General features: G+C 46.0%; 1 protein-coding gene across 1 annotated transcript in view; it reads left to right on the top strand.

The window, feature by feature from the left end:
• The window catches only part of SLC9A9 (solute carrier family 9 member A9), a 3064289-nt gene that overhangs the window by 1137864 nt on the left and 1908200 nt on the right, over positions 1 to 18225 (top strand). The gene's annotated exons all lie outside the window — the stretch shown is intronic.

Raw genomic sequence — 18225 nt, 5'->3', positions numbered from 1 at the left:
CTGCTGCACAATTTCAGGGCGGGCGGGGGTCGGGGAAGCCTGTTGCACCCGGACAAGGTCGGGACAGGCTGCTAGTAAAATTCATAAAACCGGTTACCTCTAGACACAAATCAATTTAAAACCTTAAAATCTATTTTTACTATGATCTATTAATACTATGATGTACTTGTCCCGTGTGTATGAAGAGTGTAAAAATAAGGGGATGGCCAGTACTCGAGTTAACCAACATTATTTCTCTCCTTACCATTTTGAAAACATTTATTGATTTATTAAGAGCGATGCAGTGGTAATAGCTGGAGCCATCCCAGTAATTCCAGTAATTCTTGGTGATGGATCAGCAATGTTTGGTTGCTGGTTATTCCATAAATTACCTCACCCATGGATCAGCAATGTTTGATTTGCTGATTATTCCATAAATTACCTCACCCAGTACTAAATACAGCGGCAAGGGCTTTGTATAATGTTACAACACACAAAACTGAACATCCGGTTCAACAAATTTGTCGCCAGAGCTTCAAAAACGCTGGGAAAGAAAAGGCAGCAATTCCTTTGCCGGCTGGCCCAGCTATCTCTTCGCAACAAAAACTTTAGCGGCCGCCGGCCCCCCTCAGCAAGGCACATATGAACACTGTTTTAGCACTTTAAAACCAGCTGTCATACTTAACTGTCCCTCTTTTTTAGATTTTCTTAAACCCACTCCGTGATAGCCATGTTACTTAACAAGCTTGATCAGTAAAAGAAAAATGCATAAGCGGACAATTTTTACATTTTACCCATTTTTATTGCATTGTCATTGCACTAACTAAAGTCCTTTTTTCGTTTTTTTTTTTATTTGTACACGTATACATGAGTCACATGGTTTTAACATTTTGTTGTGATTTTTGGTAATCAAACAATAAAATTTGAATTTGTATTTGTTACTAGCAACTCGGATCTTTACCCTGCATTTACCAGCCAAGTTCCTAATCAGGGCTCCAATCTTAAAACCAACTTCACTACCATGAGGCATTGCAACAATTGTAGTGTTATGGTGCTCTGCAATGTGTGCAGAAATTTGCTTCAGTATTAGAGCAGGATCCGAGGGTGTCATTTACCACTTTCTGCGTAGACTTTACCGCCACACACAACTTGTATTCCATGCTCCAGAAGGCCTACGTGTGAGGTGGAACCATCCTCTAATGAATATTCATGAGCTGGGCATGACACTGGCCTACGTGTGAGGTGGAACCATCCTCTAATGAATATTCATGAGCTGGGCATGACACTGGTGATGTCTACAATTTGTAACCTCAAAAGAATAGCAGGAATGCCCCTAAAGGCAAGCGTTGAATCCTCCTGCCATGTAGCCAAGTACCACAGGGAACAAAATAATCAAGCATGAGCTGCAGAATGGATTTTTGGTGCTTCCAAATATTCTTTATCCATACCTATGTGTTGAAATTACAAGAAATAAGTAGATTTATAAGTATTCTTTATTGCAGCACGTTACACAGGTCCAACTCCTTCAATGGGTTAACTTACAATGCCTAACTGTACAATCCTACAGAGCATCTAATTAAAGAAACATGACTAATTATTATATAAGAGGATGTAACACTATGCAATTACATTAAGAGTCATTGAGAATGACTGTAATATACTCCCCTTAAACACACTTGCATGTGCAGGGTGGTTTAGTAAATGTATGAACATTGCCACGGTGAACAAATGCAAAGTATGCAGACGCAAATACGCATTGCAATGGTGCTGAAGAAGGCTTTTAGGAAATATAGACCAGCGACAACAAATTTCACAATAACATAATGTCAGAAAAGAATAAGATTATTTTTCTGATGCGTGCAGACTGATTCACTCAGGCTTAAGGAACGGTGACCCCTTCAGAAGTGAACTAACCCCAATTTGTTTTCTGTGACCCCATTATGCTCGGTTCCCAGAACAATTTGAGTTCTTCGCTGTTTGTTTTGCCTGTCAGCCTTCACTTTGTAGCTTTGACATCTAACGTGTTTTCGATGTAATACTTAACATAGTCACTTTCCTTGCTTCTCTCCTTGTTTATCTTAATTTTGGCAAATTGCTAATGGTTAGGTGCAATGTGCCTGGATGTATATGCTTTGTCTCCAAAAGTAGTAGACAGTTGTTTCAGATGCAGGATGTCATCTTCCAGAAAACTCGGCGGAAATATTTGTTTTCTTCTGAGCTATAATTGTTCATGTCATTGTATTGACTGTTTATCTATACAAGCAAGTTGTTTTTGATCAAACTAGGAAGAGGCAGCAAAGCCATCAGCTACTCTGCCTTATGTAAAACCTTCCCAGTTGTGCCACAGACACCTATGATTTCTAGAACTTTGTCATCAGTCACTGCAAATGATTGAACCTGTGATCTTTTAGGGGCCTAATAGACCTTGGCATGCTGAGAACTATGTTTTTGGTGTAAATGTGTTTGGAGAAAGGGCATGTGGTTGGAAAATGCAAATCAGATACTATAAAATAGGTGGAATTAAGGTAAAAGTTAGAAGGGGCTTATGAAGCAGGTGCAAAATATTAAAACACACCCAGAAAATAGTAAGTCAATTGCCAATCACCAATGTTACATCCACATTTACTCCAGTAGTTCTACGAACCAAAAAGGCTAAAATGTACTTCAGGTCAGCCGTGGAGTAAGTCGCACACCAAGGGCCAGATGTATCATTCTTTCTCGCAGCACAGCGCAGCAAGGCACGTTGCTCCGCTGCGCTACGTTATAGGGAAAGGGCAGGAACGCACCATATTTACCATTATATGACACATTGCTGTCCTTTCCTAGTGCTTGTACACTTTTGGCTGGCTAGCGCCAAAGCAGGCACCCTTGCGTCATGTTGCAAGGATGCCCGAGTAGTAGTCAGGATGATTTTTGTGTAGGAAGGCGCACCTTCCTGTTTTGTGTTACAACGGCCACGCACAAACTTGATGAATCTGCCCCCAGGTTTGGCAAAGAAGAGGTACTAAAAAGCACTCTCATTCAAATCAGTAGAGGCAGGGAATAACACTAACACCAAATATGGAAAAATAGGCAAATCAAGGGAAGATATTTTTACTTGTCAATAAAAGATGTGTTACATTTAAAAAGCAATAAAATATAACACAGACGCACAACCATAAATATAGCAACATTGAGTACTGAGTGCATGTTGCAAAATGCCTTTATTCACAATCACTACACCTGCTATTGTGATGGGGGAATGAACAGTCGTGACATCTCTGCTCTCTTCAACAGTTTATATATCAACCATTTACACAGTCTGCTCAATTAAGGCACTCAAGAAACCATTTTTTTCATCATATCAGCAAATATCTTTGTTGCCTTGACTCTCATTTAGATAAATAATGTCATTTGAGATGTCATCCGTGATGTCATCAGTGATGTCACTGACCATGTCGAGAGTGAGGTAATATGTGAGGTCACATGCAGTGCATGGCTGGGGGTGCAAGTTATAGTTAACTCAGTAAAGTATATCTGATGAATTTTAGAGGTTTTTTAGTGTTTGGTATTTAAACGATAGTTTTTATCTTATTTTAACACCTAACTATAATGGACCTTTTGTGTGTGCAAGATCTTGGTGGTCGAAACACGTTGTTGATAGTGTGGTGAAATAAATACATTGACCAAGGCACACTCCTGGAGTGCAACGTATGAACTTTTGGGTGAAAAACATATGCAGGGCATGGTTTTGCCTCGAACGGCAGCACCGATCGGGATAGCACGCTGTGAGTGGAGCCATTTGGTGGTATATATATATGTATGTGTGTGTATATATATATATATATATATATATGTATATATATATATATATATATATATATATATATATATATATATATATATTTTAACCATCAACTCCCACACGTGTACTCATAGCAATAGAATAAAAGGTGTAGGTGCAGCGCGACTGGAGCGTCGCAGACTCGGGCCAACAATGTCTTTGCCATCAAATGTCCTCCTCTCGCTCCGCTGGGGGATCCAGTGACAGACCCCGATAGTCGGCCCATCGCTTCCAAATTTTGTAGTGTTTGCGCGGGCAGCCCCTCGCCTCAAAGATCGGCCTTTCCAGGCCCATGAAGTAGTCCAGCCCAGCTTTCCACGCAGACAGGGGGGGGGGGGGGCCCTCACCGCCTTCTATGCCCGGGCCAGGTCCCGCTTGGCGACAACAAGCCCCAAGAGCAGCAAATGGCGCTTATATATGTTCCCACCGATGCCATCCATGACATGCAACAATCCCAGCCGATGGGTGCGGGGGAGGTCCCAGCCCAGGACCTCGGACAGACAACTCCACACACCCCTCCAGAAACCAGACAACCGACCACACGACCACACAGTATGCATCAGGGACCCAGGCACCGCCCCACAGCGCAGACATTCCGGGGATGCAATCAACCCAGCTCTCCACAACCGTTCACGAGTATAGTAGGCCCGATGCAAGTATTTAAATTGGATGAGTCGGAGCCGGACAGCAATGGCGGTTCCACGTGGGGATTCTAGCGCCTCCCTCCAATCGTCCTCATCGAGAGGGCCAACGTCCACCTCCCAAGCCGCCCGAAGAGAGTGTAGGGTAGAGGAGCAATGAATGACCAGCGTCTGGTATATCCGGGAAACCTTTCTGTCCCCTAGATCCCCCATAAACACTTTCGCCTCAACCGGGCTGAACTCCGGCAAGGAGTCCAGATTGGCAATGCTCGGGGCGAGGGCATGGCGCAGCTGCAAGTAGCGGAAAAACTGGGACTGAGGCATTTGGAACTCTGTGCGGAGTTCCTCGAACGATTTAAGAGTAGTGCCGGACATGACCTGGCCCAGTAACGTGATACCTATTGTTTCCCAGCCCTCAAAACCGGCCAGGGCCGCCAGCTCCGGGAGCAGACCATTGTGCCAGAGTGGCGTCTCGGCCGTCAACTTGCCCCACCAGCCCATGCGGCGTAGGGCCTGCCTCCACACAGCAAAGACCACTCTAGTAACTGACTGCAGTGCGCGACGTAGGCGAGCTGAATACAGAATGGTGTGGAGTGTATTGTCACCCATAAGCGACCGTTCCAAGGCATACGCCGGGTCCCCCCTATCACTGTACCACCATTCATTAAGAATAAGCAGTTGGGAAGCCTGGTAGTAGGAGAGGAGGTCAGAGGTGGCCAGGCCACCACAATAAGTAGACAAAAAGCACGTTTTCAACGCCACTCTGGCCGCACCGCCAGCCCACAGGAATCGACTCAGCACAGAGTTAACCTGACGAAACCACTGTGGGCCGATAGGGTATGGGAAATTCTGAAGTTGATACAGGAGACGCGGAAGCGCCACCATTTTGAAGATGGCCGATCTTCCAAAGATGGTGAGTGGCATTCTGGACCAAGTCTTGACATCGGCCTGGACCCGTTCCCACACTGGCAGGACGCCACGATCCCAAGCCACGGCGCGCGACTCCGATAGGAAACTGCCAAGATACTTCAGACCATCCGTCGCCACCCGCAGTCCCGCAGCCCAGGGGTCAGTCACAACTCCGCCGCCCAGCACCCACAGGGTCGATTTATGAAGGTTGAGTCGAAGGCCGGAGATCTCGCCAAAGACGCGCATGACCTCCAGAACCCGGGGGCCCGAGCGCTGTAGGTCGGTGAGAAAGAAGAGGACATCGTCCGCATAGAGTGCGATCCTATCCACCAGGTCGTCATTCCAAACAAACCCGCGTAGCTGGGCATCAGACCGCACTCGGGACGCCAGGGGCTCCATTGCAAGGGCAAACAGGTACGGGGACAACGGGCAACCCTGCCGGGTGCCCCGACCAATTCGAAAACGCCCGGAAGTGGCACCGGCCACTCGGACTGAGGCCGTGACGTTGGTGTAAAGCAATCGCAAGTATGACAGGAACACCGGGCCAAGATTAAGGTGGGCCAAAAGTGTAAACAGGTATGCCCAACTCACAGAGTCGAAGGCCCTGTCCATATCCGCCAGTAGGAGCGCCGCCTGCTCATCCCGAGCGCCCATGGCGTCAACCGCCGCCTGCGCCCGCCGAATATTATGGCGAGTGGCCCTACGGGGCATGAATCCGGCCTGGTCAGGATGGACCAAGTCCGTAATAAGGGGCAGCAGTCGGTTCGCCAAGGCCTTAGCCAGAATTTTGGCCTCGATATTGAGAAGAGAAATGGGCCGGTACGAGTCATGTCTGTCCGGCGCCCTGCCCGGTTTCAGGAAAACGACGATCTCAGCATGGTGCCAATCGGGCGGCAGTTCCCCTTGGGCCCGTGCCGCTTCCAGCGCGCGCCTGTACTGAGGCTTCAGCTGGAGGTGGAACTTTTTGTAGAATTTGCACGGGTAGCCGCTCGGGCCCGGCGCCTTCCCTGTATTCAGCTGTCCCAGATTCTCCCCGAGCTCCTCAGCTGTGAGCGGGACATCTAACGCAGTTCTAGTCTCATCGGCAGCAGGTCATCGAGATAGGCGGAAATCTCCTCCGTCTCTAGGTGATCCCGGGAGGCGTACTGCGTCTCATAATAATGGGCAAAGCTAGCTGCAAGTACGGCTGGGTCTGTCACTACCGAACCGTCCTCCGCCGTGAGACCCGGCAACGTGAGAGGCTGGAAGGTCGCCTGACACAACCTGTGAAGCATCGTACAGGACTTGTCGCCCCATTGATAAACCCTGCTACGCGTGGCGAGCCACGCCTGCCTGGCCTCGTCATATAGGACCGAGGCGTAGGATTGCTGCGCCTGCAAGAGCAGCTGAACCGCGTCCCCGCCGTCCCCATCCCAGCCACGCTGTTCCAACTCCTCCACTCGAGCGGCGGCGGCTGTAATGGCCTCTCGATGCTTCCGCCGTGCAGCTGCACACCAAGCGATATCAACGCCCCGTATCGTGGGCTTCAGCGCCTCCCACACCACCACTGCATCCACAACTCCCACCAGGTTATCTCGCCAATAATTATCAATCGCTTCACGCAAGTGATGCACATACTCGGGCTGCTGTAGATGCCACGAAGACATCCGCCAACGAAACGGCTGTCGCTTCGAGGGGAGGTCTATAGTAGCCACAACTGGGGAGTGATCAGACAGACCTCTGGGGAGTATCGCAGTGTCTCTCACGCGGCTCAAACAGGCACCAGGCATAAAAAGATAGTCAAGTCTCGAGAAGGAACCATGCACCGCCGACACATACGTGAATTCACGCGCAGCAGGATGAAAGTGGCGCCAAACATCGACCCAGCCCAAGCTATCCGCCGTTGCACGCAATCTAGTGTGTGCAGCTGCAGGGGAGGGATCCACAACAACAGGCACCCGTCTCTGGCGGTCCAAGCCCACATCCATAACCTCGTTCCAATCGCCCCCAAACACAGTATATTCAAGGTATTTAATCACACCACCAACATCAATGCGTTTCGACTGTAAAAGTCTTGATCACGGTTGGTTAAGTCCTACTTTATTTTCATTTTATACAAACGTGCCCACTTGGCTATTAATGCAGCATTGTGGGATAAAATGTTTTAACAAACAACAATTTAAAAACATTTTATATTTCCTTCGGAACACCTTTTAGTTAATTTTTGTACAAATCAAAGGTCAAGTTCATTGTACCCTCTCTCTCTCAATCCCTGAATTAGTTCTGGGTTTCATGTAGATTATTCAGGTGCAATCAGATATAGTATATGTATTGCTATTCTAATATACTTTTTGATAAGTGCATTATCAACAATTTTTATACCACCTGATTTTGGGCGAAGTGCCGTATATTAACCCTTTCGATGCTCATGACGAGCTCAGCTCGTCATGATGCATGGTTGAGCTGTGCTGATGACGAGCTGAGCTCGTCATGAACAATGGGAACTCTATGAGTTCAGCACCGGGGGGAAAACACCTAGCAGCCAAGGTGTTAAAGACATTATTTCTATTACATGGTGTGTTCATTTACATTCTCCCATATTTTTTTTATTTTTTATCTATATATGTATATACATACACACACACATACACACACATATTTGTAGGTGGAAAATCTGTGCATAAATGAAAAAATGTATTATCATTCTTAATTTATGCTCCCAGAGATCCTTATCTCTGGGAGCATTTCAACCTATGATCAGGTCTTTTTAACACAATACAAATATTTGTATTTCAGTAGACTCTGTGTACAGTGAATAGAAATAGTAAAAATACTATGCATGCAATCCATATGCACCACAGGTTTAATAGCTGTATCTTCCACAAATATACAGACTGGGGTTTATCTCAAACTAAGTGGCATAATTATGTAGGAGTTGTGTTGCCCTTACACCATGCAGTGGGGTGCAAGATTGACGCAACTCCTAAGTTTGATTTATCAAGCCATGCAAGGCCACTTTGCTTGGCCTTACGTGACTTGATAAATCCAGAGTAGAACAACAAAGCACACATTGCTGCTTTGCGTTACTCTGACCCAGGAAGGTGTTCAATGGATGAACCATGGGTGTTCCAATGCATGCACCCATGGATTTTGGCGCATTCCCAGATTTACCATCATTGGTAAACCTGGGAATGCATCAAAAAGCTACGCCTACCCAGGCGTAACGAGGAGAATTTTTATTTCTACTTGTTACGCCCTCTTTCTATGTGTACTGCGTTTGGCAGCCCACATAGAAAGAGAAAAATGCCTCCGAGGATTGTTTTTGTGCAGGAAGGTTCCCCACCTGTACAAAAACAATCTTGCTTATAACTCAGGCATCCTTGCACCATGGTGTGAGGATGCCTGCGCTAGTGCTAGGCAGCCAAATGGGTGCCAGCACAAGGAAAGGACAGGAATGTGTCCTATTACTTTAAATACAGCGCATTCCTCCCCTTTTCCTTTCACGCAGTGCAGCACAGAAAGGTGGCTTTCTGCGCTGCGTGAAAGCTACATAAATATGCCCCACAATGCTTTCCAAATAGATAGCTCTTTCAAAGTTCATATTGGGTTATCTAGTTGTATAAAACCCAAGGGCTATGCACATAGTATATGGTATCTAAAATGAGTCCCCTGAGACACACAAAAGTCACAAAGGAGAAGCATCATGCAAAACAAATCTGATACAGCCCCAGTAGGCTACAAAATGTGAAATTCTTAGCTCATATGCTTGTCATGTTCTCTAGGTCTGCATTAGTTTCCCATGTTAAAAGTGACGCAAAAGTGGCGCAAGGGGCTTGTAAATCTGCCCCAAGATTTATAGGCATCTGCAGCAAATGTTTAAAACACACATAAAGGACAACACACAAGGAGGTAAAACTACACTTGATTCGTCTAATCGCTATAAAGTGCACGTGACCTAAGAAATAGTTTTGAAGATATGTGATTAGATTATAAGTGAATAGAAGGTTTCCCATCATGATTAAAACCAAATAGCTTTATTTTGAACCCAATGATATAGTTTCATTTAGTCCTTCTCCAACCGTGTTTCCCTATTGCCTCCTCTTTCCTCTCTCTGTATTCCGGAGACACAAAAGATTCTTAAGGGCCTCATTTGTGAGGCTGTACGTCACTTTTATGCCGCCGGGGAGTCACTTTTTGTGATGCACCAGTGGCGTAAAAAATGCGCCTTGTTGCGCCATATTTACAAAGTGACGCATCTAGGTAGATGCATCACTTTGTAAACTCCTGCACCACAATATACCTGTGCCAGGTATAATGTATGCAAGGGGGGCGTATTGACGCAAGGAAGGGTCGCAGAAGTGACGCAGTGAAATCTATGAGATTTCACTGCGTCACTTTTAGGACGCCGTTGCGTCAAAATCTTGCGCCTGCCTCACAGCAGGCGTAAGACTGACGCAGGCCCTTTCACATGGCGCTTGTCCCATGTGAAAGGACGCATTGCTGGAGTTGCGTCACTTTTGTGACACACTCCAGCAATGCGTCACTTTTGCTCTTACAGATACGTCAGAAATACTGACGTATCTGTAACTCCTTGCGACATGATGCGTCATACATTAAATATGGCGCATCAGGAATGTCGCAAGGAGTGCGCACTGAGAAGTGACGCATCGATGCTTTCACGCAGCGATGCGTCATTTCTCATAAATGAGGCCCTTAGGTATTTTTCATTTCTATCATGGAAGTCCTATATTGCCTCGCATTTGCTATGTTTTGTCCTTCTTGTGCATGACATGTAGTTGCTCCAATTTTCTTTTTTGCAGGGTGTATTGTGTTCCCTATGTAATATTTATTGCATGAACGTACAAGGACACATACTATGTATTCTGGATTTACAAATGATATATTTTAAATGTTCTCTTTTCTGCCACAATGAAGTGATTACATTTCTTTGCTGTTACTTCTGTAATCACATGCTTTGTACTGCTTAGGTTTGGAAAAAACTTGTGTTCATTTTGGAGAATCTCAATAAACACACTACTAACAAGCTTATCTTTGAGTGGCCTGTTTCCTTTGTAGGTTATCAAAGGACAGGGGCTAAGTTCACTTTTAATTATGTTTTCACAATTTATAACAACCCAGTGCTTATTCAGGAATTGACTCACTCTTTTAGATTCCACATTGTAAGTTGTATTACAAATTTGGGACCCAAAGTCTTTCTTTGCTTCATTTTCCTTTGTAAATAACGGTCTTGTATATCATTCATCATTGCTCAGTTAACAGCCGTCTTTATAAACCACTGAGGTATCCATTGATCCTTACTCAATGCAAAGATTATGATAATCACTGCTGTTTCTCTTAGCTCTCAGGAGTTCTTCTTAAGGAGTGCCCCTCTTGAGCTTATTAGGGTGTCATCTTCGGGCATATTAAACTATTGCCTACTGTGGGTTTTCTAAAGAGATCCTGGTTTCGAATTTGTCTTCTTTCACTCAAACTCTCACATCACAAAACCGAGTCGGAGTTGCTACACCCTCCACTTATGTTGCTGTTCATATTGTTTTAGTCAAAGAGCTTCACCAATTCCCAAGCCAACCTCTCACCATACTTCCAGATAACAATTACATGATATATATATAGATATGTATATATATTTTAAATTGCTCTTAATTGAGTGTATTCATATACATAAAGACATAGAGCATTTCATTGGCATTCGCTGACTGTGGCCCATGCAAGACAACTATTGTGAGAGGTAAACAAGCACAGAATGGGATACAACGGAAGAGCAAACAACTTGACTGAAGTCGTTCTGGCTGGGTCCCTCCTTATCAAACACTTTCGACATGCGTTGACTTTTATAGACGGGGTAGTGTATTAAAGGAGGGGAACATATGTGCGAGCGGGTATGTGTAATTAACAATTTGGCCTGATGCAAGAAGGTTTGTCCAGAGAAGCCATGTACTAGTGTCATTGACACTATGCGAGTGTAGCCTACGGTGGGTAATCAATAATACTAAAGTGAGGTCCTACAATTAGACTTACTACTATATTACCTATATTTGCCAGACAGAATAGTTCTTAATTTTGTAAAAGGAATCTCGCTCACATGAATGTGTGGCATGCATCATCATCGAGTTCTACATCCGGCACATCTAATGTTGGTGGATGGGCTGGGCGTTGAAAGACAGTTTTTCACTCAATGACTCCTTCATAGGGAGGTTCCGCACTCTATCATTTTGCCCTCATACTTTTCAGTGTAGGGAGGTTTACACACAGGAAGGTATAGTGGATACACTGCATACCTACTTGGAACAGGTGTACTGTGACCCTGCTCCTTCTTTGTGGGTCCCCGTCGAGACCTTTCTGGCATCAATGCTGCTACCGCATCTGGGAGATCTGAAGGCTCAGGGCTTGGATGCAGTCTTCACATTGGAGGAGATTCACAGGGCCTTAGGGCAACTACAGAGGGGCAATGTGCCAGTTTGCGATAGTTTCTCATCTGAGTTCTACCAGATCTTTTCATCAGTACTTACACAGCATTTATTGGATGTCTACGTAGAGGCACGATAGAGGTGCTTGCTTTCAGAGTCTTTGAGAGAGGGCTACATTACCATGCTGACGAAGCCCAGAGGGGACCCATCGGATCCCTCATTGTACAGGCCACTTACGATAGTTGATACAGACACCAAGATACTGTGTAAAGTGCCTGCTCTTCGGCTGCACCAGGTCGTTACTCAAATGGTTCATGCAGACCAATGCAGATTTATTCCTGGTCACAGTACCTCTGAGAACCTGCAGCAAATGATGCATATGTTACATGAGGTGGAGGGTCATTACAAAGATTAGCTGTGGTGTAAATTGACATAGCTAAAGCTTTCAAAACAGTTAGGTGGCAATATCTCATGCATGTGTTGGAGGCTATAGAGTTTGGACCCCAATTCTGTTCCTGGGTATGTTTATTGTATGCAAAGCCCATTACTCGGATAAGAGTGGGAAAAGAGTTGCTCTGCTCTCTTGGAGGTGGAGAGGGGCACGTGTCAGGGGTATCTGTTGTTCCACCTCCTCTTTGCTTTGGCACTAGAGCCTCCTGGGGTTCTGATCCGGCAACATATGGCTGAGTGGGGGATTGGTGTGGGGAGTGGGGTCACCCACTTGGTGCCCTTATATACGAACAATACTCTTTCTTACCCACTATGTTCTCAGTGGTCTCTGCCCATCCTGTTGTCATATTTAACTGCTTTTGGAGAAATATCAGCTCTCCAACTTAATCATGGTTAGTTATGTTATGTTAAAATCATTTAATATAGAGAACAACTGACCCGGCGGCATCTCGATGCTGTGCGGAAATAGGGATCAGGCAGAGAGGATAAAGTTAGAATAGGTGGGATTTGAGGAGTTTCCTGAACTTTCAGGAGTTCGAACAAGTACGACCATAGAATGGCAACTTGTTCTAGTAATGAGGAGCAAAATAGGAGAAATCCTTTCCTCCACTACGAGACAGGCGAATGCGAGGGACGCACAGTAAGTCTTTGTCACAGTATCTAAGACAGTGTCCTGGGGTGTAAGTGTTAATTTTGTGTTGCAGATATAGCGACCCTTTCCATTTAGAGCGTTATAGGTAACGCAGCAGATCTAAAACAAGACCTTTTCTTCGTTGGAAGACAGTGCAGCTCTTTCATCAATGGTGCTGAGGGCGTGCCTGATGGACAATTAAGAACAAGCCTGGCATCAGTATTTTGGACTACCTGGAGTTTAGCCACTGGGGTCTCGTTGACATCTGCAAAAAGAGAATTGCCCTAGTCCAATCTACTTATTACCAAGGCTTGTACCAAGGTCTTACAGGCAGAGGTAGGGCGGTAAGGGAATGTTGTAGTAGCAAACTCCTGAGGTAGTCAGAATGTGCTCTTTCATAGTGAGAGCTTGGTCAAATTTCATGCTCAGGTTTTTTACGGCTTGCTTAGGCGTAGGCGTAGCGCCCAGTTGATACAGTCACCAATCGTTTGTCCAAATGGAGGCTGCTTTCCAAACAGCATAATCTCCATCTTGTTCGATTTCAATTGGAGATAGTTCCTACTCATCCACTCCGAGATGGCTAGCATGCCCAATGTGAAACGGTTTTTAGTTGCTCTCACATCCTGGTCGAAAGACAACATCAACTGAGTGTCATCCGCATATGAGATAATTTTGAAGCCAAAACGCTTGGCAACCCTGGCAAGGTGAGCCATATAGATATTAAATTGAGTGGGGCTCAAATAGGAACCCTGCGGAACACACTTGTCCAGGATTGTCGTACGGGAAGAGTATGGGCCCTCTCTAGGATCTTTGGGGCAAGATAGTTGGCCAGTAGAGCCATTATTTTGGGAGGACAGCTGTCCCGAGGGGAGCCGGATTTAGCTGTCATCAGCGATCTGCAGATTATTCCCAAGGTAAAAGGGGTGAAGCTGTCCAAAGACTAGGGAGGTTCCTGAGATTGGACCCCATTAGGACTGATGATCTTGACTCCAGGCAGAGAAGGGTGGTCGAGTTTTGCATAGATGGAAGAGATGGAAAATTGGCCAGCGAGTCACAGAATTCCTGAGATATAGGACCAACCTAGGCACAAGCCTGGAGAGTGACAAAATCATGGACAATATTAAAAAGAGCTTTAGAGGAGTTGCCAGCCTGTTCAATTTGATTAATGATAGAATTGCACCTTGCACGTTTTATGTTTTGATGATAACGAAACAAGGCTTGTTTGTAGACAAGTTTGTCTTGAGGCATTTTGCTTCTGCACCAGTGTCTCTCTATGTTCCTACATTTTGACTTTTCTTGTTTTAGCTCGAAAGTGAACCAGGAGGCAGAGGGACGAGTTCCTTGTATTCCCATTAGGGTCTTTGACTACCTGGGGAGTGGGGGAATTGCTGGTGGTGCCACTTCGATGGGAGCTGGACTCCTTTCACTATCTGGGGATGGTTATAGCCCATACCCCATGAAGGCGCAAACCATGCAACACAGAGAAGGTAATTTAGGGACTGTGCTCGTTAGTGTGATTCTGGACTTCCCTTCCGCTGTCTCTCACGGGCCTCTTGACTGTCCCAAAGATGGTGTTTCTGCCTCAGTACATTTATGTTATCCAGCATTCCTTTGACATGCTGTCCCGGGCTGTCTTTCATAGGCTAAGCTCTCTTCTGACATCCCTGATCTGGGAAGGGGGCAGAGTAGAGTGGCTAGGATCCATATTAAAAAACTTTATAAATAAATAAGTAAATAAATATGAAACTACCATTGGAGAAAGGAGTTCTGCCGGTACCTGATCTAGAGCAATACTACTTGGCTGCCCAAATACAACACGCAGTGCATTGGTTGGTTGCGGAGGGCAACTGGGAGAAGTCACTTTTGGGAGATTTTGGGGGGCGGTCGACCCTACCTCAGCTCTTGATTGTGGGGGGGCAGGGATATAGAGAACATGTCTTATTTAGTCAGACACACTGCTTCAAAGTAGGTAAGTACTGGTAAATGTGTTCTGGATAGAGCCCCGTTTGCTCATGGCTTGGTCCTGGCGAGAGATCCACTGGTCCAAGGGTCAACTACAGTCAGAGTCCTTTGTCCAAGAGGGCACCAGGGAGTTCCTCCTTCCAGTTGTCCAAGGCTGCTGTGGACTAGTTCCAGTGTCCAGCTCCAGCAAAAAAGTTTCTAGAATCAAGGCACCCCTAGCCAATCTTAGTATCCCAGTCACCTCTCGACCCCATCCCAACCATCTTGCACAACATGCTGGGACATATCAAGATGACTGCATCCAGTAGTCATGGTTCACCCCTCCTCTGGGCGTTCTCAGCTCCACTCCTCGCTGACACCATTGCCAGAACCTTTTCAACCCCAACTACATAGAGTAGCCTCCTCCTGTGTTGACTCCAGAGGCTGGGGAGTCCCTCTGTTGCTCAGTGGCCAATCCCTGGCACAGTGTAATAGTTAATTAAGGAATGTAGATTTTCTTTCCCACCCGTTCCTCCTCAGTGCTAAGTGAAGCACTGCTAATTGCTTCCTTTGTTTAGGGAGGCCCTTTGTTCTTGCTGTTGGAGAGCAATATAATTAACTTGGCCCAGCAGGGTGACAAAAGGCCTCTGCCCTGATCCTGAACTGAACTGAGCCAGAAAATATGACAATTCTGTATGTTCCATAAGATGTACATCTAATTTCTTTTAACTTGCAGATTTGTTCTTGGCACATACCTTTCACCACAGTTTGATACCTTGCTGAACTTTGTAGGCCAAAGGAAGCAATATTTCCCACTATGTACCTAATAAAGTGCCACTGCAGACAAACAGTAAACCCCAGTGACTTACCGTCTGAATATCCAGTAATATTATAAGGCCAACCCCAGATCAGTATCTAAACCTGCAGAGTCCCTTCTGCACCAGGCTACCTGTGTGCAGTTACTGGCCTGAGCACAAAGATAGTCTTACATGCGCAGCCCACACACATGTGCACAGTTGCCCCTTACCCTTGCTGCATCGCATCCACCTTATCTTTAAAAGCGGACACTGTCAGTAAAGACTGGCAGTCCATTTAACATGTATTTCCCATGAGTGAGTCACCCGCTTCAACCGTCACCCACAGTAAAAAGTCCAAAACCAGGTGATCAAAAAGCAAAAAATCCGGTTATATTAAATAGGAAGGGGGGAAAGCAAGATGGGGGCTGCGTGAGGATGGCTGTTTCTGTCTGCCCAATTGCCCTGCCTGGTGGTTTCAAGCATGATCCCCCAGTGAAGCAAAGAAGGGGATGAGTCATGAGAATAACCTTTGTGGTGCCTCGTCTGGGTTTTTTGGGTTTTTGGACTCCCTTGCAAGGCATATAATTTAAGTATACCGGACTTGGCCGGCGAGTGTTCAGTTAAGCTGCTATTGCAGCCATTACAGTCAAAATTAAGCAGGCAGATCGTAGATCGACAATGTCTCCGCTGAAGGTGACGAGAAGCTCAAAGAGCTGCAGTGGCGGCACAACACGGCTGGAGCTGGCTTTGCGACGTTTGGACATTTCCCTTACCTAAAAATCCAGCGGAGAAGAGAAGTCCAGAGCAGGGTATGACGGAGGCTGCAACAATAGTGACTGCTGCTGGAGAGGAAGGACCCTGGGCGACTCTGTTCAAGGAACCCCCATGTGTAATGGCGGCCAAAGGAGGAGCATCCGAGATGGGGGTTTCAGTGATGGCAGAAGCATGTTGAGAGAGGAACATGAAGGACCTAGCAACCACAATCAGAACTCCGCAGAGCCGCTTCCTTCGGTGGCATAAGCAATGCCAGTGGGCATCATAGAGGAACCTAAGGACCATCTTAACATAGAAGGTTTGTCACTTTGTCCTGAGTTCGGGGGAAATGGTACCCTAGTGGAGGATGGAGGTAACCTGCCTCAAAATCTGGGAGTAGGGTTAACTCCAAATGAAACTCTGAGCTTGGCTAGGTCACTACAAGGTCTAGAATGCCCTGCTGCTGTGGCTGAGACTGTTATCAAACGGGGCCTGGTTATGGACTCATGGGATATATTTTTTTCATCATGGGATATCTCGGACTGGTCTGAAGATGGGAGTCATACCCCACCAAGTGACTTAAGTAGTCAACTGGAGAGGCAGGGGCTATGTATCTCAAAGGTTTCAATGGTGCCGGAACTGTCAGAAAGAAAAATGCAATATCACAGGAGAGGACAAATAAAACCGAGGCAAATGGGCTACTCTGGGACTATTCTGTTCTCCCGTCCTTGGAAGGGGGTGGCTTAGAAAGTGGGACTCCCATGCAGGGGCCCCTAAGACTGTCTTACTGGAATCAATTTATCAGAGTATTATGGCACATAGGGAAGAGACATGCTTGGAGAGTCGTAGAATGCATTCAGCTTGTCACAGGTTTGCTAATACATGTACCGAATTCACTGAAAGAATGGGGAAAGCTGAGAATAGGATTGTGACCTCGGAGACCGAGGTATTAACACACAAAAAGGCAACAGAGTCTTTGGAAGCCCACATGACTGACACCCATTGGAAATGTGAAGACTTTGAGAATAGGCTGAGACAAAACAATCTCAGAATTTTGGGTGTTTCAGAGGGCCTGGAGGGATAATGAACAGAAGTATGTGGTGAGGCTTTTTCTTTAGGGGCCCTTTTCTGAACTGGGCAAATGAGATTGGGATCAGAAGATCCAATGTACCCACAGGTTCCTTTTCAGACAGAAAGCATCTACCTCTCAGGAAGGGGGCCAACCTAGAGCAATATTGATGTTTGTTGGAAATTTATTGCTGCGCCAGGCAGTCTCTGATTTGGCTCACCCAGATTGGAAGTGCTCCTTCGAAAGCTGTACATTTTTGTTAGGCCTGACTTCTATCACTCCACAGTAGAATGCCACTGGCTTTTGGGGCAGCTAATACAACCATTCCAAGCAAAAAGAGCCCAGGCCGTTTTAATGAACCTAGCCAAGTTGAAAGTGGTGTGGTGCAATGAAGTTCATTTTTTTGCATCAGAAATTAAGGCAGAAGAATTCATGGAAACTCTTGGTTGAGGCTATATAACTTTGGCCAGAGGCAAGCATGGGTATTCATTCTACAGCTATGGTGTTACCACAACGACAGTGGGGATTTTATTGGTTGTATTGAGGGGTGGTGCGAATAAAAACTCAGATGGATTCAAAGGTTGGGTATTCGGGGGCAGCACTCCATCACAGGACATGGGTGGTTCAGTTGCTTTTCTGAGGTGGCAGGGGTGGGGGTGGTGGGGAAGTTAGGAGTTGTTGGGGCAAAGGGGGGCAGTGGTGTGGAGGGAAGGGGTGTGGGGGCTGGTTTGGCAGGGAAGATATATTTTTGGTGGTGTAAAGTGTTGCTGCAGTCAACTGGGGTTAGGAGGCTCTGGTTCATAATTAGTGAATTTGCAGTGAGTA

Source organism: Lissotriton vulgaris, chromosome 11, assembly GCF_964263255.1.
Source record: "Lissotriton vulgaris chromosome 11, aLisVul1.2, whole genome shotgun sequence".
Taxonomy (NCBI): domain Eukaryota; kingdom Metazoa; phylum Chordata; class Amphibia; order Caudata; family Salamandridae; genus Lissotriton; species Lissotriton vulgaris.
Note: the sequence above shows the minus strand (reverse complement) of the source record. Positions and strands in the feature narration are given on the sequence as shown.